The 16,804-nt window shown below is 56.6% G+C and overlaps 79 pseudogenes; all 79 read right to left on the bottom strand.

Annotated features, from left to right (window-relative positions):
* Nucleotides 1-135: 135 nt before the first annotated feature.
* On the bottom strand, nucleotides 136-254 carry LOC136603781 (5S ribosomal RNA; annotated as a pseudogene).
* An 80-nt stretch (nucleotides 255-334) lies between these two features.
* LOC136603885 (5S ribosomal RNA) lies at nucleotides 335-453 on the bottom strand (annotated as a pseudogene).
* Nucleotides 454-533: 80 nt separating this feature from the next.
* Nucleotides 534-652, bottom strand: LOC136603884 (5S ribosomal RNA; annotated as a pseudogene).
* Nucleotides 653-732: 80 nt separating this feature from the next.
* LOC136603754 (5S ribosomal RNA) lies at nucleotides 733-851 on the bottom strand (annotated as a pseudogene).
* Nucleotides 852-931: 80 nt separating this feature from the next.
* LOC136603803 (5S ribosomal RNA) lies at nucleotides 932-1,050 on the bottom strand (annotated as a pseudogene).
* An 80-nt stretch (nucleotides 1,051-1,130) lies between these two features.
* On the bottom strand, nucleotides 1,131-1,249 carry LOC136603865 (5S ribosomal RNA; annotated as a pseudogene).
* An 80-nt stretch (nucleotides 1,250-1,329) lies between these two features.
* On the bottom strand, nucleotides 1,330-1,448 carry LOC136603840 (5S ribosomal RNA; annotated as a pseudogene).
* An 80-nt stretch (nucleotides 1,449-1,528) lies between these two features.
* Nucleotides 1,529-1,647, bottom strand: LOC136603826 (5S ribosomal RNA; annotated as a pseudogene).
* Nucleotides 1,648-1,727: 80 nt separating this feature from the next.
* LOC136603861 (5S ribosomal RNA) lies at nucleotides 1,728-1,846 on the bottom strand (annotated as a pseudogene).
* An 80-nt stretch (nucleotides 1,847-1,926) lies between these two features.
* Nucleotides 1,927-2,045, bottom strand: LOC136603748 (5S ribosomal RNA; annotated as a pseudogene).
* Nucleotides 2,046-2,125: 80 nt separating this feature from the next.
* Nucleotides 2,126-2,244, bottom strand: LOC136603825 (5S ribosomal RNA; annotated as a pseudogene).
* Nucleotides 2,245-2,324: 80 nt separating this feature from the next.
* Nucleotides 2,325-2,443, bottom strand: LOC136603780 (5S ribosomal RNA; annotated as a pseudogene).
* An 80-nt stretch (nucleotides 2,444-2,523) lies between these two features.
* On the bottom strand, nucleotides 2,524-2,642 carry LOC136603764 (5S ribosomal RNA; annotated as a pseudogene).
* Nucleotides 2,643-2,722: 80 nt separating this feature from the next.
* On the bottom strand, nucleotides 2,723-2,841 carry LOC136603883 (5S ribosomal RNA; annotated as a pseudogene).
* An 80-nt stretch (nucleotides 2,842-2,921) lies between these two features.
* On the bottom strand, nucleotides 2,922-3,040 carry LOC136603882 (5S ribosomal RNA; annotated as a pseudogene).
* An 80-nt stretch (nucleotides 3,041-3,120) lies between these two features.
* On the bottom strand, nucleotides 3,121-3,239 carry LOC136603778 (5S ribosomal RNA; annotated as a pseudogene).
* An 80-nt stretch (nucleotides 3,240-3,319) lies between these two features.
* On the bottom strand, nucleotides 3,320-3,438 carry LOC136603763 (5S ribosomal RNA; annotated as a pseudogene).
* Nucleotides 3,439-3,518: 80 nt separating this feature from the next.
* LOC136603880 (5S ribosomal RNA) lies at nucleotides 3,519-3,637 on the bottom strand (annotated as a pseudogene).
* An 80-nt stretch (nucleotides 3,638-3,717) lies between these two features.
* LOC136603879 (5S ribosomal RNA) lies at nucleotides 3,718-3,836 on the bottom strand (annotated as a pseudogene).
* An 80-nt stretch (nucleotides 3,837-3,916) lies between these two features.
* Nucleotides 3,917-4,035, bottom strand: LOC136603777 (5S ribosomal RNA; annotated as a pseudogene).
* An 80-nt stretch (nucleotides 4,036-4,115) lies between these two features.
* On the bottom strand, nucleotides 4,116-4,234 carry LOC136603741 (5S ribosomal RNA; annotated as a pseudogene).
* Nucleotides 4,235-4,314: 80 nt separating this feature from the next.
* Nucleotides 4,315-4,433, bottom strand: LOC136603776 (5S ribosomal RNA; annotated as a pseudogene).
* An 80-nt stretch (nucleotides 4,434-4,513) lies between these two features.
* LOC136603753 (5S ribosomal RNA) lies at nucleotides 4,514-4,632 on the bottom strand (annotated as a pseudogene).
* An 80-nt stretch (nucleotides 4,633-4,712) lies between these two features.
* On the bottom strand, nucleotides 4,713-4,831 carry LOC136603877 (5S ribosomal RNA; annotated as a pseudogene).
* Nucleotides 4,832-4,911: 80 nt separating this feature from the next.
* On the bottom strand, nucleotides 4,912-5,030 carry LOC136603775 (5S ribosomal RNA; annotated as a pseudogene).
* Nucleotides 5,031-5,110: 80 nt separating this feature from the next.
* Nucleotides 5,111-5,229, bottom strand: LOC136603796 (5S ribosomal RNA; annotated as a pseudogene).
* An 80-nt stretch (nucleotides 5,230-5,309) lies between these two features.
* Nucleotides 5,310-5,428, bottom strand: LOC136603876 (5S ribosomal RNA; annotated as a pseudogene).
* Nucleotides 5,429-5,508: 80 nt separating this feature from the next.
* Nucleotides 5,509-5,627, bottom strand: LOC136603852 (5S ribosomal RNA; annotated as a pseudogene).
* Nucleotides 5,628-5,707: 80 nt separating this feature from the next.
* Nucleotides 5,708-5,826, bottom strand: LOC136603836 (5S ribosomal RNA; annotated as a pseudogene).
* Nucleotides 5,827-5,906: 80 nt separating this feature from the next.
* Nucleotides 5,907-6,025, bottom strand: LOC136603749 (5S ribosomal RNA; annotated as a pseudogene).
* Nucleotides 6,026-6,105: 80 nt separating this feature from the next.
* Nucleotides 6,106-6,224, bottom strand: LOC136603875 (5S ribosomal RNA; annotated as a pseudogene).
* Nucleotides 6,225-6,304: 80 nt separating this feature from the next.
* LOC136603824 (5S ribosomal RNA) lies at nucleotides 6,305-6,423 on the bottom strand (annotated as a pseudogene).
* Nucleotides 6,424-6,503: 80 nt separating this feature from the next.
* LOC136603860 (5S ribosomal RNA) lies at nucleotides 6,504-6,622 on the bottom strand (annotated as a pseudogene).
* An 80-nt stretch (nucleotides 6,623-6,702) lies between these two features.
* LOC136603807 (5S ribosomal RNA) lies at nucleotides 6,703-6,821 on the bottom strand (annotated as a pseudogene).
* Nucleotides 6,822-6,901: 80 nt separating this feature from the next.
* Nucleotides 6,902-7,020, bottom strand: LOC136603762 (5S ribosomal RNA; annotated as a pseudogene).
* An 80-nt stretch (nucleotides 7,021-7,100) lies between these two features.
* On the bottom strand, nucleotides 7,101-7,219 carry LOC136603874 (5S ribosomal RNA; annotated as a pseudogene).
* Nucleotides 7,220-7,299: 80 nt separating this feature from the next.
* On the bottom strand, nucleotides 7,300-7,418 carry LOC136603806 (5S ribosomal RNA; annotated as a pseudogene).
* Nucleotides 7,419-7,498: 80 nt separating this feature from the next.
* On the bottom strand, nucleotides 7,499-7,617 carry LOC136603849 (5S ribosomal RNA; annotated as a pseudogene).
* An 80-nt stretch (nucleotides 7,618-7,697) lies between these two features.
* On the bottom strand, nucleotides 7,698-7,816 carry LOC136603871 (5S ribosomal RNA; annotated as a pseudogene).
* An 80-nt stretch (nucleotides 7,817-7,896) lies between these two features.
* Nucleotides 7,897-8,015, bottom strand: LOC136603859 (5S ribosomal RNA; annotated as a pseudogene).
* An 80-nt stretch (nucleotides 8,016-8,095) lies between these two features.
* Nucleotides 8,096-8,214, bottom strand: LOC136603774 (5S ribosomal RNA; annotated as a pseudogene).
* An 80-nt stretch (nucleotides 8,215-8,294) lies between these two features.
* Nucleotides 8,295-8,413, bottom strand: LOC136603740 (5S ribosomal RNA; annotated as a pseudogene).
* Nucleotides 8,414-8,493: 80 nt separating this feature from the next.
* Nucleotides 8,494-8,612, bottom strand: LOC136603772 (5S ribosomal RNA; annotated as a pseudogene).
* An 80-nt stretch (nucleotides 8,613-8,692) lies between these two features.
* LOC136603752 (5S ribosomal RNA) lies at nucleotides 8,693-8,811 on the bottom strand (annotated as a pseudogene).
* Nucleotides 8,812-8,891: 80 nt separating this feature from the next.
* On the bottom strand, nucleotides 8,892-9,010 carry LOC136603739 (5S ribosomal RNA; annotated as a pseudogene).
* Nucleotides 9,011-9,090: 80 nt separating this feature from the next.
* LOC136603771 (5S ribosomal RNA) lies at nucleotides 9,091-9,209 on the bottom strand (annotated as a pseudogene).
* Nucleotides 9,210-9,289: 80 nt separating this feature from the next.
* Nucleotides 9,290-9,408, bottom strand: LOC136603795 (5S ribosomal RNA; annotated as a pseudogene).
* Nucleotides 9,409-9,488: 80 nt separating this feature from the next.
* On the bottom strand, nucleotides 9,489-9,607 carry LOC136603847 (5S ribosomal RNA; annotated as a pseudogene).
* Nucleotides 9,608-9,687: 80 nt separating this feature from the next.
* LOC136603851 (5S ribosomal RNA) lies at nucleotides 9,688-9,806 on the bottom strand (annotated as a pseudogene).
* An 80-nt stretch (nucleotides 9,807-9,886) lies between these two features.
* On the bottom strand, nucleotides 9,887-10,005 carry LOC136603833 (5S ribosomal RNA; annotated as a pseudogene).
* Nucleotides 10,006-10,085: 80 nt separating this feature from the next.
* LOC136603835 (5S ribosomal RNA) lies at nucleotides 10,086-10,204 on the bottom strand (annotated as a pseudogene).
* Nucleotides 10,205-10,284: 80 nt separating this feature from the next.
* On the bottom strand, nucleotides 10,285-10,403 carry LOC136603821 (5S ribosomal RNA; annotated as a pseudogene).
* An 80-nt stretch (nucleotides 10,404-10,483) lies between these two features.
* On the bottom strand, nucleotides 10,484-10,602 carry LOC136603839 (5S ribosomal RNA; annotated as a pseudogene).
* An 80-nt stretch (nucleotides 10,603-10,682) lies between these two features.
* Nucleotides 10,683-10,801, bottom strand: LOC136603822 (5S ribosomal RNA; annotated as a pseudogene).
* An 80-nt stretch (nucleotides 10,802-10,881) lies between these two features.
* On the bottom strand, nucleotides 10,882-11,000 carry LOC136603802 (5S ribosomal RNA; annotated as a pseudogene).
* Nucleotides 11,001-11,080: 80 nt separating this feature from the next.
* LOC136603858 (5S ribosomal RNA) lies at nucleotides 11,081-11,199 on the bottom strand (annotated as a pseudogene).
* Nucleotides 11,200-11,478: 279 nt separating this feature from the next.
* On the bottom strand, nucleotides 11,479-11,597 carry LOC136603820 (5S ribosomal RNA; annotated as a pseudogene).
* An 80-nt stretch (nucleotides 11,598-11,677) lies between these two features.
* LOC136603857 (5S ribosomal RNA) lies at nucleotides 11,678-11,796 on the bottom strand (annotated as a pseudogene).
* Nucleotides 11,797-11,876: 80 nt separating this feature from the next.
* On the bottom strand, nucleotides 11,877-11,995 carry LOC136603747 (5S ribosomal RNA; annotated as a pseudogene).
* Nucleotides 11,996-12,075: 80 nt separating this feature from the next.
* LOC136603819 (5S ribosomal RNA) lies at nucleotides 12,076-12,194 on the bottom strand (annotated as a pseudogene).
* Nucleotides 12,195-12,274: 80 nt separating this feature from the next.
* On the bottom strand, nucleotides 12,275-12,393 carry LOC136603809 (5S ribosomal RNA; annotated as a pseudogene).
* A 78-nt stretch (nucleotides 12,394-12,471) lies between these two features.
* On the bottom strand, nucleotides 12,472-12,590 carry LOC136603767 (5S ribosomal RNA; annotated as a pseudogene).
* Nucleotides 12,591-13,063: 473 nt separating this feature from the next.
* On the bottom strand, nucleotides 13,064-13,182 carry LOC136603870 (5S ribosomal RNA; annotated as a pseudogene).
* Nucleotides 13,183-13,262: 80 nt separating this feature from the next.
* Nucleotides 13,263-13,381, bottom strand: LOC136603797 (5S ribosomal RNA; annotated as a pseudogene).
* Nucleotides 13,382-13,658: 277 nt separating this feature from the next.
* LOC136603785 (5S ribosomal RNA) lies at nucleotides 13,659-13,777 on the bottom strand (annotated as a pseudogene).
* An 80-nt stretch (nucleotides 13,778-13,857) lies between these two features.
* LOC136603869 (5S ribosomal RNA) lies at nucleotides 13,858-13,976 on the bottom strand (annotated as a pseudogene).
* Nucleotides 13,977-14,055: 79 nt separating this feature from the next.
* Nucleotides 14,056-14,174, bottom strand: LOC136603818 (5S ribosomal RNA; annotated as a pseudogene).
* An 80-nt stretch (nucleotides 14,175-14,254) lies between these two features.
* LOC136603800 (5S ribosomal RNA) lies at nucleotides 14,255-14,373 on the bottom strand (annotated as a pseudogene).
* Nucleotides 14,374-14,453: 80 nt separating this feature from the next.
* Nucleotides 14,454-14,572, bottom strand: LOC136603855 (5S ribosomal RNA; annotated as a pseudogene).
* An 80-nt stretch (nucleotides 14,573-14,652) lies between these two features.
* On the bottom strand, nucleotides 14,653-14,771 carry LOC136603838 (5S ribosomal RNA; annotated as a pseudogene).
* An 80-nt stretch (nucleotides 14,772-14,851) lies between these two features.
* Nucleotides 14,852-14,970, bottom strand: LOC136603817 (5S ribosomal RNA; annotated as a pseudogene).
* Nucleotides 14,971-15,050: 80 nt separating this feature from the next.
* On the bottom strand, nucleotides 15,051-15,169 carry LOC136603816 (5S ribosomal RNA; annotated as a pseudogene).
* An 80-nt stretch (nucleotides 15,170-15,249) lies between these two features.
* On the bottom strand, nucleotides 15,250-15,368 carry LOC136603799 (5S ribosomal RNA; annotated as a pseudogene).
* An 80-nt stretch (nucleotides 15,369-15,448) lies between these two features.
* Nucleotides 15,449-15,567, bottom strand: LOC136603854 (5S ribosomal RNA; annotated as a pseudogene).
* Nucleotides 15,568-15,646: 79 nt separating this feature from the next.
* LOC136603837 (5S ribosomal RNA) lies at nucleotides 15,647-15,765 on the bottom strand (annotated as a pseudogene).
* Nucleotides 15,766-15,845: 80 nt separating this feature from the next.
* LOC136603815 (5S ribosomal RNA) lies at nucleotides 15,846-15,964 on the bottom strand (annotated as a pseudogene).
* An 80-nt stretch (nucleotides 15,965-16,044) lies between these two features.
* On the bottom strand, nucleotides 16,045-16,163 carry LOC136603853 (5S ribosomal RNA; annotated as a pseudogene).
* An 80-nt stretch (nucleotides 16,164-16,243) lies between these two features.
* On the bottom strand, nucleotides 16,244-16,362 carry LOC136603745 (5S ribosomal RNA; annotated as a pseudogene).
* Nucleotides 16,363-16,443: 81 nt separating this feature from the next.
* LOC136603791 (5S ribosomal RNA) lies at nucleotides 16,444-16,563 on the bottom strand (annotated as a pseudogene).
* Between the last annotated feature and the right edge of the window lie 241 nt (nucleotides 16,564-16,804).

The raw sequence follows: 16,804 nt of genomic DNA, 5'->3' as shown, positions 1-16,804 counted from the left end.
CTGGCGGCCGCGATCTGACGAGAGCATGCACATTCAGCTTAGAATGCCAGTTGGCAGCTCCTCCTCCCTTCCTATGGGCTTTCTGCAGTGCGAACGCACCTCCGAAAAGGAAAGAAACCTACTCACGGCCTTAAAAGTCAACGGGACCTGGGATTCCCAGCCGGTCACCCATACTGGTACTTGCCAGGCCTCAAGCTGGCTGGCGGCCGCGATCTGACGAGAGCAGGCACATTCAGCTTAGAATGCCCGTTGGCAGCTCCTCCTCCTTTCCTATGGGCTTTCTGCAGTGCGAACGCACCTCCGAAAAGGAAAGAAACCTACTCACGGCCTTAAAAGTCAACGGGACCTGGGATTCCCAGCCGGTCACCCATACTGGTACTTGCCAGGCCTCAAGCTGGCTGGCGGCCGCGATCTGACGAGAGCAGGCACATTCAGCTTAGAATGCCCGTTGACAGCTCCTTCTCCTTTCCTATGGGCTTTCTGCAGTGCGAACGCACCTCCGAAAAGGAAAGAAACCTACTCACGGCCTTAAAAGTCAACGGGACCTGGGATTCCCAGCCGGTCACCCATACTGGTACTTGCCAGGCCTCAAGCTGGCTGGCGGCCGCGATCTGACGAGAGCAGGCACATTCAGCTTAGAATGCCCGTTGACAGCTCCTCCTCCTTTCCTATGGGCTTTGTGCAGTGCGAACGCACCTCCGAAAAGGAAAGACACCTACTCACGGCCTTAAAAGTCAACGAGACCTGGGATTCCCAGCCGGTCACCCATACTGGTACTTGCCAGGCCTCAAGCTGGCTGGCGGCCGCGATCTGACGAGAGCAGGCACATTCAGCTTAGAATGCCCGTTGACAGCTCCTCCTCCTTTCCTATGGGCTTTCTGCAGTGCGAACGCACCTCCGAAAAGGAAAGAAACCTACTCACGGCCTTAAAAGTCAACGGGACCTGGGATTCCCAGCCGGTCACCCATACTGGTACTTGCCAGGCCTCAAGCTGGCTGGCGGCCGCAATCTGACGAGAGCAGGCACATTCAGCTTAGAATGCCCGTTGACAGCTCCTCCTCCTTTCCTATGGGCTTTCTGCAGTGCGAACGCACCTCCGAAAAGGAAAGAAACCTACTCACGGCCTTAAAAGTCAACAGGACCTGGGATTCCCAGCCGTTCACCCATACTGGTACTTGCCAGGCCTCAAGCTGGCTGGCGGCCGCGATCTGACGAGAGCAGGCACATTCAGCTTAGAATGCCCGTTGACAGCTCCTCCTCCTTTCCTATGGGCTTTCTGCAGTGCGAACGCACCTCCGAAAAGGAAAGAAACCTACTCACGGCCTTAAAAGTCAACGGGACCTGGGATTCCCAGCCGGTCACCCATACTGGTACTTGTCAGGCCTCAAGCTGGCTGGCGGCCGCGAACTGACGAGAGCAGGCACATTCAGCTTAGAATGCCCGTTGACAGCTCCTCCTCCTTTCCTATGGGCTTTCTGCAGTGCGAACGCACCTCCGAAAAGGAAAGAAACCTACTCACGGCCTTAAAAGTCAACGGGACCTGGGATTCCCAGCCGGTCACCCACACTGGTACTTGCCAGGCCTCAAGCTGGCTGGCGGCCACGATCTGACGAGAGCAGGCACATTCAGCTTAGAATGCCCGTTGACAGCTCCTCCTCCTTTCCTATGGGCTTTCTGCAGTGCGAACGCACCTCCGAAAAGGAAAGAAACCTACTCACGGCCTTAAAAGTCAACGGGACCTGGGATTCCCAGCCGTTCACCCATACTGGTACTTGCCAGGCCTCAAGCTGGCTGGCGGCCGCGATCTGACGAGAGCAGGCACATTCAGCTTAGAATGCCCGTTGACAGCTCCTCCTCCTTTCCTATGGGCTTTCTGCAGTGCGAACGCACCTCCGAAAAGGAAAGAAACCTACTCACGGCCTTAAAAGTCAACGGGACCTGGGATTCCCAGCCGGTCACCCATACTGGTACTTGTCAGGCCTCAAGCTGGCTGGCGGCCGCGATCTGACGAGAGCAGGCACATTCAGCTTAGAATGCCCGTTGACAGCTCCTCCTCCTTTCCTATGGGCTTTCTGCAGTGCGAACGCACCTCCGAAAAGGAAAGAAACCTACTCACGGCCTTAAAAGTCAACGGGACCTGGGATTCCCAGCCGGTCACCCACACTGGTACTTGCCAGGCCTCAAGCTGGCTGGCGGCCACGATCTGACGAGAGCAGGCACATTCAGCTTAGAATGCCCGTTGACAGCTCCTCCTCCTTTCCTATGGGCTTTCTGCAGTGCGAACGCACCTCCGAAAAGGAAAGAAACCTACTCACGGCCTTAAAAGTCAACGGGACCTGGGATTCCCAGCCGGTCACCCATACTGGTACTTGCCAGGCCTCAAGCTGGCTGGCGGCCGCGATCTGACGAGAGCAGGCACATTCAGCTTAGAATGCCCGTTGGCAGCTCCTCCTCCTTTCCTATGGGCTTTCTGCAGTGCGAACGCACCTCCGAAAAGGAAAGAAACCTACTCACGGCCTTAAAAGTCAACGGGACCTGGGATTCCCAGCCGGTCACCCACACTGGTACTTGCCAGGCCTCAAGCTGGCTGGCGGCCGCGATCTGACGAGAGCAGGCACATTCAGCTTAGAATACCCGTTGACAGCTCCTCCTCCTTTCCTATGGGCTTTCTGCAGTGCGAACGCACCTCCGAAAAGGAAAGAAACCTACTCACGGCCTTAAAAGTCAACGGGACCTGGGATTCCCAGCCGGTCACCCATACTGGTACTTGCCAGGCCTCAAGCTGGCTGGCGGCCGCGATCTGACGAGAGCAGGCACATTCAGCTTAGAATGCCCGTTGACAGCTCCTCCTCCTTTCCTATGGGCTTTCTGCAGTGCGAACGCACCTCCGAAAAGGAAAGAAACCTACTCACGGCCTTAAAAGTCAACGGGACCTGGGATTCCCAGCCGGTCACCCATACTGGTACTTGCCAGGCCTCAAGCTGGCTGGCGGCCGCGATCTGACGAGAGCAGGCACATTCAGCTTAGAATGCCCGTTGACAGCTCCTCCTCCTTTCCTATGGGCTTTCTGCAGTGCGAACGCACCTCCGAAAAGGAAAGAAACCTACTCACGGCCTTAAAAGTCAACGGGACCTGGGATTCCCAGCCGGTCACCCATACTGGTACTTGCCAGGCCTCAAGCTGGCTGGCGGCCGCGATCTGACGAGAGCAGGCACATTCAGCTTAGAATGCCCGTTGGCAGCTCCTCCTCCTTTCCTATGGGCTTTCTGCAGTGCGAACGCACCTCCGAAAAGGAAAGAAACCTACTCACGGCCTTAAAAGTCAACGGGACCTGGGATTCCCAGCCGGTCACCCACACTGGTACTTGCCAGGCCTCAAGCTGGCTGGCGGCCGCGATCTGACGAGAGCAGGCACATTCAGCTTAGAATACCCGTTGACAGCTCCTCCTCCTTTCCTATGGGCTTTCTGCAGTGCGAACGCACCTCCGAAAAGGAAAGAAACCTACTCACGGCCTTAAAAGTCAACGGGACCTGGGATTCCCAGCCGGTCACCCATACTGGTACTTGCCAGGCCTCAAGCTGGCTGGCGGCCGCGATCTGACGAGAGCAGGCACATTCAGCTTAGAATGCCCGTTGACAGCTCCTCCTCCTTTCCTATGGGCTTTCTGCAGTGCGAACGCACCTCCGAAAAGGAAAGAAACCTACTCACGGCCTTAAAAGTCAACGGGACCTGGGATTCCCAGCCGGTCACCCATACTGGTACTTGCCAGGCCTCAAGCTGGCTGGCGGCCGCGATCTGACGAGAGCAGGCACATTCAGCTTAGAATGCCCGTTGACAGCTCCTCCTCCTTTCCTATGGGCTTTCTGCAGTGCGAACGCACCTCCGAAAAGGAAAGAAACCTACTCACGGCCTTAAAAGTCAACGGGACCTGGGATTCCCAGCCGGTCACCCATACTGGTACTTGCCAGGCCTCAAGCTGGCTGGCGGCCGCGATCTGACGAGAGCAGGCACATTCAGCTTAGAATGCCCGTTGGCAGCTCCTCCTCCTTTCCTATGGGCTTTCTGCAGTGCGAACGCACCTCCGAAAAGGAAAGAAACCTACTCACGGCCTTAAAAGTCAACGGGACCTGGGATTCCCAGCCGGTCACCCACACTGGTACTTGCCAGGCCTCAAGCTGGCTGGCGGCCGCGATCTGACGAGAGCAGGCACATTCAGCTTAGAATGCCCGTTGACAGCTCCTCCTCCTTTCCTATGGGCTTTCTGCAGTGCGAACGCACCTCCGAAAAGGAAAGAAACCTACTCACGGCCTTAAAAGTCAACGGGACCTGGGATTCCCAGCCGGTCACCCATACTGGTACTTGCCAGGCCTCAAGCTGGCTGGCGGCCGCGATCTGACGAGAGCAGGCACATTCAGCTTAGAATGCCCGTTGGCAGCTCCTCCTCCTTTCCTATGGGCTTTCTGCAGTGCGAACGCACCTCCGAAAAGGAAAGAAACCTACTCACGGCCTTAAAAGTCAACGGGACCTGGGATTCCCAGCCGGTCACCCATACTGGTACTTGCCAGGCCTCAAGCTGGCTGGCGGCCGCGATCTGACGAGAGCAGGCACATTCAGCTTAGAATACCCGTTGACAGCTCCTCTTCCTTTCCTATGGGCTTTCTGCAGTGCGAACGCACCTCCGAAAAGGAAAGAAACCTACTCACGGCCTTAAAAGTCAACGGGACCTGGGATTCCCAGCCGGTCACCCATACTGGTACTTGCCAGGCCTCAAGCTGGCTGGCGGCCGCGATCTGACGAGAGCAGGCACATTCAGCTTAGAATGCCCGTTGACAGCTCCTCCTCCTTTCCTATGGGCTTTCTGCAGTGCGAACGCACCTCCGAAAAGGAAAGAAACCTACTCACGGCCTTAAAAGTCAACGGGACCTGGGATTCCCAGCCGGTCACCCATACTGGTACTTGCCAGGCCTCAAGCTGGCTGGCGGCCGCGATCTGACGAGAGCAGGCACATTCAGCTTAGAATGCCCGTTGGCAGCTCCTCCTCCTTTCCTATGGGCTTTCTGCAGTGCGAACGCACCTCCGAAAAGGAAAGAAACCTACTCACGGCCTTAAAAGTCAACGGGACCTGGGATTCCCAGCCGGTCACCCACACTGGTACTTGCCAGGCCTCAAGCTGGCTGGCGGCCGCGATCTGACGAGAGCAGGCACATTCAGCTTAGAATGCCCGTTGGCAGCTCCTCCTCCTTTCCTATGGGCTTTCTGCAGTGCGAACGCACCTCCGAAAAGGAAAGAAACCTACTCACGGCCTTAAAAGTCAACGGGACCTGGGATTCCCAGCCGGTCACCCATACTGGTACTTGCCAGGCCTCAAGCTGGCTGGCGGCCGCGATCTGACGAGAGCAGGCACATTCAGCTTAGAATGCCCGTTGACAGCTCCTCCTCCTTTCCTATGGGCTTTCTGCAGTGCGAACGCACCTCCGAAAAGGAAAGAAACCTACTCACGGCCTTAAAAGTCAACGGGACCTGGGATTCCCAGCCAGTCACCCATACTGGTACTTGCCAGGCCTCAAGCTGGCTGGCGGCCGCGATCTGACGAGAGCAGGCACATTCAGCTTAGAATGCCCGTTGGCAGCTCCTCCTCCTTTCCTATGGGCTTTCTGCAGTGCGAACGCACCTCCGAAAAGGAAAGAAACCTACTCACGGCCTTAAAAGTCAACGGGACCTGGGATTCCCAGCCGGTCACCCATACTGGTACTTGCCAGGCCTCAAGCTGGCTGGCGGCCGCGATCTGACGAGAGCAGGCACATTCAGCTTAGAATGCCTGTTGACAGCTCCTCCTCCTTTCCTATGGGCTTTCTGCAGTGCGAACGCACCTCCGAAACGGAAAGAAACCTACTAACGGCCTTAAAAGTCAACGGGACCTGGGATTCCCAGCCGGTCACCCATACTGGTACTTGCCAGGCCTCAAGCTGGCTGGCGGCCGCGATCTGACGAGAGCAGGCACATTCAGCTTAGAATGCCCGTTGACAGCTCCTCCTCCTTTCCTATGGGCTTTCTGCAGTGCGAACGCACCTCCGAAAAGGAAAGAAACCTACTCACGGCCTTAAAAGTCAACGGGACCTGGGATTCCCAGCCGGTCACCCATACTGGTACTTGCCAGGCCTCAAGCTGGCTGGCGGCCGCGATCTGACGAGAGCAGGCACATTCAGCTTAGAATGCCCGTTGACAGCTCCTCCTCCTTTCCTATGGGCTTTCTGCAGTGCGAACGCACCTCCGAAAAGGAAAGAAACCTACTCACGGCCTTAAAAGTCAACGGGACCTGGGATTCCCAGCCGGTCACCCACACTGGTACTTGCCAGGCCTCAAGCTGGCTGGCGGCCACGATCTGACGAGAGCAGGCACATTCAGCTTAGAATGCCCGTTGACAGCTCCTCCTTCTTTCCTATGGGCTTTCTGCAGTGCGAACGCACCTCCGAAAAGGAAAGAAACCTACTCACGGCCTTAAAAGTCAACGGGACCTGGGATTCCCAGCCGTTCACCCATACTGGTACTTGCCAGGCCTCAAGCTGGCTGGCGGCCGCGATCTGACGAGAGCAGGCACATTCAGCTTAGAATGCCCGTTGACAGCTCCTCCTCCTTTCCTATGGGCTTTCTGCAGTGCGAACGCACCTCCGAAAAGGAAAGAAACCTACTCACGGCCTTAAAAGTCAACGGGACCTGGGATTCCCAGCCGGTCACCCATACTGGTACTTGTCAGGCCTCAAGCTGGCTGGCGGCCGCGATCTGACGAGAGCAGGCACATTCAGCTTAGAATGCCCGTTGGCAGCTCCTCCTCCTTTCCTATGGGCTTTCTGCAGTGCGAACGCACCTCCGAAAAGGAAAGAAACCTACTCACGGCCTTAAAAGTCAACGGGACCTGGGATTCCCAGCCGGTCACCCACACTGGTACTTGCCAGGCCTCAAGCTGGCTGGCGGCCGCGATCTGACGAGAGCAGGCACATTCAGCTTAGAATACCCGTTGACAGCTCCTCCTCCTTTCCTATGGGCTTTCTGCAGTGCGAACGCACCTCCGAAAAGGAAAGAAACCTACTCACGGCCTTAAAAGTCAACGGGACCTGGGATTCCCAGCCGGTCACCCATACTGGTACTTGCCAGGCCTCAAGCTGGCTGGCGGCCGCGATCTGACGAGAGCAGGCACATTCAGCTTAGAATGCCCGTTGACAGCTCCTCCTCCTTTCCTATGGGCTTTCTGCAGTGCGAACGCACCTCCGAAAAGGAAAGAAACCTACTCACGGCCTTAAAAGTCAACGGGACCTGGGATTCCCAGCCGGTCACCCATACTGGTACTTGTCAGGCCTCAAGCTGGCTGGCGGCCGCGATCTGACGAGAGCAGGCACATTCAGCTTAGAATGCCCGTTGGCAGCTCCTCCTCCTTTCCTATGGGCTTTCTGCAGTGCGAACGCACCTCCGAAAAGGAAAGAAACCTACTCACGGCCTTAAAAGTCAACGGGACCTGGGATTCCCAGCCGGTCACCCACACTGGTACTTGCCAGGCCTCAAGCTGGCTGGCGGCCACGATCTGACGAGAGCAGGCACATTCAGCTTAGAATACCCGTTGACAGCTCCTCCTCCTTTCCTATGGGCTTTCTGCAGTGCGAACGCACCTCCGAAAAGGAAAGAAACCTACTCACGGCCTTAAAAGTCAACGGGACCTGGGATTCCCAGCCGGTCACCCATACTGGTACTTGCCAGGCCTCAAGCTGGCTGGCGGCCGCGATCTGACGAGAGCAGGCACATTCAGCTTAGAATGCCCGTTGACAGCTCCTCCTCCTTTCCTATGGGCTTTCTGCAGTGCGAACGCACCTCCGAAAAGGAAAGAAACCTACTCACGGCCTTAAAAGTCAACGGGACCTGGGATTCCCAGCCGGTCACCCATACTGGTACTTGCCAGGCCTCAAGCTGGCTGGCGGCCGCGATCTGACGAGAGCAGGCACATTCAGCTTAGAATGCCCGTTGACAGCTCCTCCTCCTTTCCTATGGGCTTTCTGCAGTGCGAACGCACCTCCGAAAAGGAAAGAAACCTACTCACGGCCTTAAAAGTCAACGGGACCTGGGATTCCCAGCCGGTCACCCATACTGGTACTTGCCAGGCCTCAAGCTGGCTGGCGGCCGCGATCTGACGAGAGCAGGCACATTCAGCTTAGAATGCCCGTTGGCAGCTCCTCCTCCTTTCCTATGGGCTTTCTGCAGTGCGAACGCACCTCCGAAAAGGAAAGAAACCTACTCACGGCCTTAAAAGTCAACGGGACCTGGGATTCCCAGCCGGTCACCCACACTGGTACTTGCCAGGCCTCAAGCTGGCTGGCGGCCGCGATCTGACGAGAGCAGGCACATTCAGCTTAGAATGCCCGTTGACAGCTCCTCCTCCTTTCCTATGGGCTTTCTGCAGTGCGAACGCACCTCCGAAAAGGAAAGAAACCTACTCACGGCCTTAAAAGTCAACGGGACCTGGGATTCCCAGCCGGTCACCCATACTGGTACTTGCCAGGCCTCAAGCTGGCTGGCGGCCGCGATCTGACGAGAGCAGGCACATTCAGCTTAGAATGCCCGTTGGCAGCTCCTCCTCCTTTCCTATGGGCTTTCTGCAGTGCGAACGCACCTCCGAAAAGGAAAGAAACCTACTCACGGCCTTAAAAGTCAACGGGACCTGGGATTCCCAGCCGGTCACCCATACTGGTACTTGCCAGGCCTCAAGCTGGCTGGCGGCCGCGATCTGACGAGAGCAGGCACATTCAGCTTAGAATACCCGTTGACAGCTCCTCTTCCTTTCCTATGGGCTTTCTGCAGTGCGAACGCACCTCCGAAAAGGAAAGAAACCTACTCACGGCCTTAAAAGTCAACGGGACCTGGGATTCCCAGCCGGTCACCCATACTGGTACTTGCCAGGCCTCAAGCTGGGTGGCGGCCGCGATCTGACGAGAGCAGGCACATTCAGCTTAGAATGCCCGTTGACAGCTCCTCCTCCTTTCCTATGGGCTTTCTGCAGTGCGAACGCACCTCCGAAAAGGAAAGAAACCTACTCACGGCCTTAAAAGTCAACGGGACCTGGGATTCCCAGCCGGTCACCCATACTGGTACTTGCCAGGCCTCAAGCTGGCTGGCGGCCGCGATCTGACGAGAGCAGGCACATTCAGCTTAGAATGCCCGTTGGCAGCTCCTCCTCCTTTCCTATGGGCTTTCTGCAGTGCGAACGCACCTCCGAAAAGGAAAGAAACCTACTCACGGCCTTAAAAGTCAACGGGACCTGGGATTCCCAGCCGGTCACCCACACTGGTACTTGCCAGGCCTCAAGCTGGCTGGCGGCCGCGATCTGACGAGAGCAGGCACATTCAGCTTAGAATGCCCGTTGGCAGCTCCTCCTCCTTTCCTATGGGCTTTCTGCAGTGCGAACGCACCTCCGAAAAGGAAAGAAACCTACTCACGGCCTTAAAAGTCAACGGGACCTGGGATTCCCAGCCGGTCACCCATACTGGTACTTGCCAGGCCTCAAGCTGGCTGGCGGCCGCGATCTGACGAGAGCAGGCACATTCAGCTTAGAATGCCCGTTGACAGCTCCTCCTCCTTTCCTATGGGCTTTCTGCAGTGCGAACGCACCTCCGAAAAGGAAAGAAACCTACTCACGGCCTTAAAAGTCAACGGGACCTGGGATTCCCAGCCAGTCACCCATACTGGTACTTGCCAGGCCTCAAGCTGGCTGGCGGCCGCGATCTGACGAGAGCAGGCACATTCAGCTTAGAATGCCCGTTGGCAGCTCCTCCTCCTTTCCTATGGGCTTTCTGCAGTGCGAACGCACCTCCGAAAAGGAAAGAAACCTACTCACGGCCTTAAAAGTCAACGGGACCTGGGATTCCCAGCCGGTCACCCATACTGGTACTTGCCAGGCCTCAAGCTGGCTGGCGGCCGCGATCTGACGAGAGCAGGCACATTCAGCTTAGAATGCCTGTTGACAGCTCCTCCTCCTTTCCTATGGGCTTTCTGCAGTGCGAACGCACCTCCGAAACGGAAAGAAACCTACTAACGGCCTTAAAAGTCAACGGGACCTGGGATTCCCAGCCGGTCACCCATACTGGTACTTGCCAGGCCTCAAGCTGGCTGGCGGCCGCGATCTGACGAGAGCAGGCACATTCAGCTTAGAATGCCCGTTGACAGCTCCTCCTCCTTTCCTATGGGCTTTCTGCAGTGCGAACGCACCTCCGAAAAGGAAAGAAACCTACTCACGGCCTTAAAAGTCAACGGGACCTGGGATTCCCAGCCGGTCACCCATACTGGTACTTGCCAGGCCTCAAGCTGGCTGGCGGCCGCGATCTGACGAGAGCAGGCACATTCAGCTTAGAATGCCCGTTGACAGCTCCTCCTCCTTTCCTATGGGCTTTCTGCAGTGCGAACGCACCTCCGAAAAGGAAAGAAACCTACTCACGGCCTTAAAAGTCAACGGGACCTGGGATTCCCAGCCGGTCACCCATACTGGTACTTGTCAGGCCTCAAGCTGGCTGGCGGCCGCGAACTGACGAGAGCAGGCACATTCAGCTTAGAATGCCCGTTGACAGCTCCTCCTCCTTTCCTATGGGCTTTCTGCAGTGCGAACGCACCTCCGAAAAGGAAAGAAACCTACTCACGGCCTTAAAAGTCAACGGGACCTGGGATTCCCAGCCGGTCACCCACACTGGTACTTGCCAGGCCTCAAGCTGGCTGGCGGCCACGATCTGACGAGAGCAGGCACATTCAGCTTAGAATGCCCGTTGACAGCTCCTCCTCCTTTCCTATGGGCTTTCTGCAGTGCGAACGCACCTCCGAAAAGGAAAGAAACCTACTCACGGCCTTAAAAGTCAACGGGACCTGGGATTCCCAGCCGGTCACCCATACTGGTACTTGCCAGGCCTCAAGCTGGCTGGCGGCCGCAATCTGACGAGAGCAGGCACATTCAGCTTAGAATGCCCGTTGACAGCTCCTCCTCCTTTCCTATGGGCTTTCTGCAGTGCGAACGCACCTCCGAAAAGGAAAGAAACCTACTCACGGCCTTAAAAGTCAACGGGACCTGGGATTCCCAGCCGTTCACCCATACTGGTACTTGCCAGGCCTCAAGCTGGCTGGCGGCCGCGATCTGACGAGAGCAGGCACATTCAGCTTAGAATGCCCGTTGACAGCTCCTCCTCCTTTCCTATGGGCTTTCTGCAGTGCGAACGCACCTCCGAAAAGGAAAGAAACCTACTCACGGCCTTAAAAGTCAACGGGACCTGGGATTCCCAGCCGGTCACCCTTACTGGTACTTGTCAGGCCTCAAGCTGGCTGGCGGCCGCGAACTGACGAGAGCAGGCACATTCAGCTTAGAATGCCCGTTGACAGCTCCTCCTCCTTTCCTATGGGCTTTCTGCAGTGCGAACGCACCTCCGAAAAGGAAAGAAACCTACTCACGGCCTTAAAAGTCAACGGGACCTGGGATTCCCAGCCGGTCACCCACACTGGTACTTGCCAGGCCTCAAGCTGGCTGGCGGCCACGATCTGACGAGAGCAGGCACATTCAGCTTAGAATGCCCGTTGACAGCTCCTCCTCCTTTCCTATGGGCTTTCTGCAGTGCGAACGCACCTCCGAAAAGGAAAGAAACCTACTCACGGCCTTAAAAGTCAACGGGACCTGGGATTCCCAGCCGTTCACCCATACTGGTACTTGCCAGGCCTCAAGCTGGCTGGCGGCCGCGATCTGACGAGAGCAGGCACATTCAGCTTAGAATGCCCGTTGACAGCTCCTCCTCCTTTCCTATGGGCTTTCTGCAGTGCGAACGCACCTCCGAAAAGGAAAGAAACCTACTCACGGCCTTAAAAGTCAACGGGACCTGGGATTCCCAGCCGGTCACCCATACTGGTACTTGTCAGGCCTCAAGCTGGCTGGCGGCCGCGATCTGACGAGAGCAGGCACATTCAGCTTAGAATGCCCGTTGACAGCTCCTCCTCCTTTCCTATGGGCTTTCTGCAGTGCGAACGCACCTCCGAAAAGGAAAGAAACCTACTCACGGCCTTAAAAGTCAACGGGACCTGGGATTCCCAGCCGGTCACCCACACTGGTACTTGCCAGGCCTCAAGCTGGCTGGCGGCCACGATCTGACGAGAGCAGGCACATTCAGCTTAGAATGCCCGTTGACAGCTCCTCCTCCTTTCCTATGGGCTTTCTGCAGTGCGAACGCACCTCCGAAAAGGAAAGAAACCTACTCACGGCCTTAAAAGTCAACGGGACCTGGGATTCCCAGCCGGTCACCCATACTGGTACTTGCCAGGCCTCAAGCTGGCTGGCGGCCGCGATCTGACGAGAGCAGGCACATTCAGCTTAGAATGCCCGTTGACAGCTCCTCTCCTTTCCTATGGGCTTTCTGCAGTGCGAACGCACCTCCGAAAAGGAAAGAAACCTACTCACGGCTTAAAAGTCAACGGGACCTGGCATTCCCAGCCGGTCACCCATACTGGTACTTGCCAGGCCTCAAGCTGGCTGGCGGCCGCGATCTGACGAGAGCAGGCACATTCAGCTTAGAATACCCGTTGACAGCTCCTCCTCCTTTCCTATGGCTTTCTGCAGTGCGAACGCACCTCGAAAAGGAAAGAAACCTACTCACGGCCTTAAAAGTCAACGGACCTGGGATTCCCAGCCGGTCACCCATACTGGTACTTGCCAGGCCTCAAGCTGGCTGGCGGCCGCGATCTGACGAGAGCAGGCACATTCAGCTTAGAATGCCCGTTGACAGCTCCTCCTCCTTTCCTATGGGCTTTCTGCAGTGCGAACGCACCTCCGAAAAGGAAAGAAACCTACTCACGGCCTTAAAAGTCAACGGGACCTGGATTCCCAGCCGGTCACCCATACTGGTACTTGCCAGGCCTCAAGCTGGCTGGCGGCGCGATCTGACGAGAGCAGGCACATTCAGCTTAGAATGCCTGTTGACAGCTCCTCCTCCTTTCCTATGGGCTTTCTGCAGTGCGAACGCACCTCCGAAAAGGAAAGAAACCTACTCACGGCCTTAAAAGTCAACGGGACCTGGGATTCCCAGCCGGTCACCCATACTGGTACTTGCCAGGCCTCAAGCTGGCTGGCGCCAGCGATCTGACGAGAGCAGGCACATTCAGCTTAGAATGCCTGTTGACAGCTCCTCCTCCTTTCCTATGGGCTTTCTGCAGTGCGAACGCACCTCCGAAACGGAAAGAAACCTACTAACGGCCTTAAAAGTCAACGGGACCTGGGATTCCCAGCCGGTCACCCATACTGGTACTTGCCAGGCCTCAAGCTGGCTGGCGGCCGCGATCTGACGAGAGCAGGCACATTCAGCTTAGAATGCCCGTTGACAGCTCCTCCTCCTTTCCTATGGGCTTTCTGCAGTGCGAACGCACCTCCGAAAAGGAAAGAAACCTACTCACGGCCTTAAAAGTCAACGGGACCTGGATTCCCAGCCGTCACCCATACTGGTACTTGCCAGGCCTCAAGCTGGCTGGCGGCCGCGATCTGACGAGAGCAGGCACATTCAGCTTAGAATGCCCGTTGACAGCTCCTCCTCCTTTCCTATGGGCTTTCTGCAGTGCGAACGCACCTCCGAAAAGGAAAGAAACCTACTCACGGCCTTAAAAGTCAACGGGACCTGGGATTCCCAGCCGGTCACCCATACTGGTACTTGCCAGGCCTCAAGCTGGCTGGCGGCCGCGATCTGACGAGAGCAGGCACATTCAGCTTAGAATGCCCGTTGACAGCTCCTCCTCCTTTCCTATGGGCTTTCTGCAGTGCGAACGCACCTCCGAAAAGGAAAGAAACCTACTCACGGCCTTAAAAGTCAACGGGACCTGGGATTCCCAGCCGGTCACCCATACTGGTACTTGTCAGGCCTCAAGCTGGCTGGCGGCCGCGAACTGACGAGAGCAGGCACATTCAGCTTAGAATTCCCGTTGACAGCTCCTCCTCCTTTCCTATGGCTTTCTGCAGTGCGAACGCACCTCCGAAAAGGAAAGAAACCTACTCACGGCCTTAAAAGTCAACGGGACCTGGGATTCCCAGCCGGTCACCCACACTGGTACTTGCCAGGCCTCAAGCTGGCTGGCGGCCACGATCTGACGAGAGCAGGCACATTCAGCTTAGAATGCCCGTTGACAGCTCCTCCTCCTTTCCTATGGGCTTTCTGCAGTGCGAACGCACCTCCGAAAAGGAAAGAAACCTACTCACGGCCTTAAAAGTCAACGGGACCTGGGATTCCCAGCCGGTCACCCATACTGGTACTTGCCAGGCCTCAAGCTGGCTGGCGGCCGCAATCTGACGAGAGCAGGCACATTCAGCTTAGAATGCCCGTTGACAGCTCCTCCTCCTTTCCTATGGGCTTTCTGCAGTGCGAACGCACCTCCGAAAAGGAAAGAAACCTACTCACGGCCTTAAAAGTCAACGGGACCTGGGATTCCCAGCCGTTCACCCATACTGGTACTTGCCAGGCCTCAAGCTGGCTGGCGGCCGCGATCTGACGAGAGCAGGCACATTCAGCTTAGAATGCCCGTTGACAGCTCCTCCTCCTTTCCTATGGGCTTTCTGCAGTGCGAACGCACCTCCGAAAAGGAAAGAAACCTACTCACGGCCTTAAAAGTCAACGGGACCTGGGATTCCCAGCCGGTCACCCATACTGGTACTTGTCAGGCCTCAAGCTGGCTGGCGGCCGCGAACTGACGAGAGCAGGCACATTCAGCTTAGAATGCCCGTTGACAGCTCCTCCTCCTTTCCTATGGGCTTTCTGCAGTGCGAACGCACCTCCGAAAAGGAAAGAAACCTACTCACGGCCTTAAAAGTCAACGGGACCTGGGATTCCCAGCCGGTCACCCACACTGGTACTTGCCAGGCCTCAAGCTGGCTGGCGGCCACGATCTGACGAGAGCAGGCACATTCAGCTTAGAATGCCCGTTGACAGCTCCTCCTCCTTTCCTATGGGCTTTCTGCAGTGCGAACGCACCTCCGAAAAGGAAAGAAACCTACTCACGGCCTTAAAAGTCAACGGGACCTGGGATTCCCAGCCGGTCACCCACACTGGTACTTGCCAGGCCTCAAGCTGGCTGGCGGCCACGATCTGACGAGAGCAGGCACATTCAGCTTAGAATGCCCGTTGACAGCTCCTCCTCCTTTCCTATGGGCTTTCTGCAGTGCGAACGCACCTCCGAAAAGGAAAGAAACCTACTCACGGCCTTAAAAGTCAACGGGACCTGGGATTCCCAGCCGGTCACCCATACTGGTACTTGCCAGGCCTCAAGCTGGCTGGCGGCCGCAATCTGACGAGAGCAGGCACATTCAGCTTAGAATGCCCGTTGACAGCTCCTCCTCCTTTCCTATGGGCTTTCTGCAGTGCGAACGCACCTCCGAAAAGGAAAGAAACCTACTCACGGCCTTAAAAGTCAACGGGACCTGGGATTCCCAGCCGTTCACCCATACTGGTACTTGCCAGGCCTCAAGCTGGCTGGCGGCCGCGATCTGACGAGAGCAGGCACATTCAGCTTAGAATGCCCGTTGACAGCTCCTCCTCCTTTCCTATGGGCTTTCTGCAGTGCGAACGCACCTCCGAAAAGGAAAGAAACCTCTCACGGCCTTAAAAGTCAACGGGACCTGGGATTCCCAGCCGGTCACCCATACTGGTACTTGTCAGGCCTCAAGCTGGCTGGCGGCCGCGAACTGACGAGAGCAGGCACATTCAGCTTAGAATGCCCGTTGACAGCTCCTCCTCCTTTCCTATGGGCTTTCTGCAGTGCGAACGCACCTCCGAAAAGGAAAGAAACCTACTCACGGCCTTAAAAGTCAACGGGACCTGGGATTCCCAGCCGGTCACCCACACTGGTACTTGCCAGGCCTCAAGCTGGCTGGCGGCCACGATCTGACGAGAGCAGGCACATTCAGCTTAGAATGCCCGTTGACAGCTCCTCCTCCTTTCCTACGGGCTTTCTGCAGTGCGAACGCACCTCCGAAAAGGAAAGAAACCTACTCACGGCCTTAAAAGTCAACGGGACCTGGGATTCCCAGCCGTTCACCCATACTGGTACTTGCCAGGCCTCAAGCTGGCTGGCGGCCGCGATCTGACGAGAGCAGGCACATTCAGCTTAGAATGCCCGTTGACAGCTCCTCCTCCTTTCCTATGGGCTTTCTGCAGTGCGAACGCACCTCCGAAAAGGAAAGAAACCTACTCACGGCCTTAAAAGTCAACGGGACCTGGGATTCCCAGCCGGTCACCCATACTGGTACTTGTCAGGCCTCAAGCTGGCTGGCGGCCGCGATCTGACGAGAGCAGGCACATTCAGCTTAGAATGCCCGTTGACAGCTCCCTCCCTCCTTTCCTATGGGCTTTCTGCAGTGCGAACGCACCTCCGAAAAGGAAGAAACCTACTCACGGCCTTAAAAGTCAACGGGACCTGGGATTCCCAGCCGGTCACCCATACTGGTACTTGCCAGGCCTCAAGCTGGCTGGGCGGCCGCGATCTGACGAGAGCAGGCACATTCAGCTTAGAATGCCCGTTGACAGCTCCTCCTCCTTTCCTATGGGCTTTCTGCAGTGCGAACGCACCTCCGAAAAGGAAAGAAACCTACTCACGGCCTTAAAAGTCAACGGGACCTGGCATTCCCAGCCGGTCACCCATACTGGTACTTTGCCAGGCCTCAGCTGGCTGGCGGCCGCGATCTGACGAGAGCAGCACATTCAGCTTAGAATACCCGTTGACAGCTCCTCCTCCTTTCCTATGGGCTTTTCTGCAGTGCGAACGA

This window comes from Eleutherodactylus coqui, unplaced genomic scaffold (genome assembly GCF_035609145.1).
Source record: "Eleutherodactylus coqui strain aEleCoq1 unplaced genomic scaffold, aEleCoq1.hap1 HAP1_SCAFFOLD_683, whole genome shotgun sequence".
Taxonomy (NCBI): domain Eukaryota; kingdom Metazoa; phylum Chordata; class Amphibia; order Anura; family Eleutherodactylidae; genus Eleutherodactylus; species Eleutherodactylus coqui.
The sequence above is the reverse complement of the archived record's forward strand: the minus strand, read 5'-3'. Positions and strand labels throughout refer to the sequence as shown.